The 1434-nt window shown below is 33.8% G+C and overlaps 2 non-coding genes across 2 annotated transcripts; both read right to left on the bottom strand.

The window, feature by feature from the left end:
* Positions 1 to 489: 489 nt before the first annotated feature.
* Positions 490 to 563, bottom strand: trnai-aau (transfer RNA isoleucine (anticodon AAU)). The gene has a single exon. It is a non-coding gene; the product is annotated as a tRNA-Ile (tRNA).
* A 574-nt stretch (positions 564 to 1137) lies between these two features.
* trnai-aau (transfer RNA isoleucine (anticodon AAU)) lies at positions 1138 to 1211 on the bottom strand. The gene has a single exon. It is a non-coding gene; the product is annotated as a tRNA-Ile (tRNA).
* Between the last annotated feature and the right edge of the window lie 223 nt (positions 1212 to 1434).

Below are 1434 nucleotides of genomic sequence, written 5' to 3'. Positions count from 1 at the left end.
TTGAAGTGTTGATTTTATTTAGAGGTGTTGTATTTCACAGCCTTTTTAATTTTGATGTTTTTCACCCTTTTGTTATGTTGAAGTGTTGATTTTATTTAGAGGTGTTGTATTTCACAGCCAATTTAATATTGATGTTTGTATTTTATTTTTCAGCCTTTTGTTATTTAGAAGAGTTTATTTTATGTTTCACCTTTTTATCATTTAGAAGTGTTGACCTTAAGTTTAATTTCCCATATGGGGATTGAACCCATGACCTCGGTATTATCAGCACCTCACTCTGACCAGCTGAGCCAACTGGCCACGTAGAAAGTTGAGTTTCCATGGTCTTAAGAAAACTGACAGGATCTTAACACAGAAAAGTGCTAATTTTCTAATGTCTTTCAAAATCTGTGTGCAGAAAAGTTTTTTCCAGCCTTTTCATATTTTGTAGTGTCAATTTTATTCTCCAGCCTTTTAAGTGTTGACTTCCTTAACACTTTATATTTGCTTTGGCTAGTATGGGGATTGAACCCATGACCTTGGCGTTATTAGCACCACGCTCTGACCAGCTGAGCTAACCAGCCATTCATGTTGTGGAGTTTTCATCGGTTTACTAAAAACTTAGATGATCTTGACAAACGTTCTAATGTTCAAAATGAATATGCATAAAAGTGTGTTTTCCCACCTTATTTTATTTTGAAGTGTTGATTTTATTTAGAGGTGTTGTATTTCACAGCCTTTTTAATTTTGATGTTTGTGTTTTTCACCCTTTTGTTATGTTGAAGTGTTGATTTTATTTTTAACCCTTTTGTTATTGAGCAGAGTTTATTTTATGTTTCACCTTTTTATCATTTAGAAGTGTTGACCTTAAGTTTAATTTCCCATATGGGGATTGAACCCATGACCTCGGTATTATCAGCACCTCACTCTGACCAGCTGAGCCAACTGGCCACGTAGAAAGTTGAGTTTCCATGGTCTTAAGAAAACTGACAGGATCTTAACACAGAAAAGTGCTAATTTTCTAATGTCTTTCAAAATCTGTGTGCAGAAAAGTTTTTTCCAGCCTTTTCATATTTTGTAGTGTCAATTTTATTCTCCAGCCTTTTTTTTAAAAAAAGGCTTTTAAGTGTTGACTTCCTTAACACTTTATATTTGCTTTGGCCAGTATGGGGATTGAACCCATGACCTTGGCGTTATTAGCACCACGCTCTGACCAGCTGAGCTAACCAGCCATTCATGTTGTGGAGTTTTCATCGTTTTACTAAAAACTTAGATGATCTTGACAAACGTTCTAATGTTCAAACTGAATATGCATAAAAGTGTGTTTTCCCACCTTATTTTATTTTGAAGTGTTGATTTTATTTAGAGGTGTTGTATTTCACAGCCAATTTAATATTGATGTTTGTATTTTATTTTTCAGCCTTTTGTTATTTAGAAGAGTTTATTTTATGTTTC

Source organism: Poecilia latipinna, unplaced genomic scaffold (genome assembly GCF_001443285.1).
Source record: "Poecilia latipinna isolate Pla-1442-1.1 unplaced genomic scaffold, P_latipinna-1.0 Scaffold1908, whole genome shotgun sequence".
Lineage (NCBI taxonomy): Eukaryota > Metazoa > Chordata > Actinopteri > Cyprinodontiformes > Poeciliidae > Poecilia > Poecilia latipinna.
Note: the sequence above shows the minus strand (reverse complement) of the source record. Positions and strands in the feature narration are given on the sequence as shown.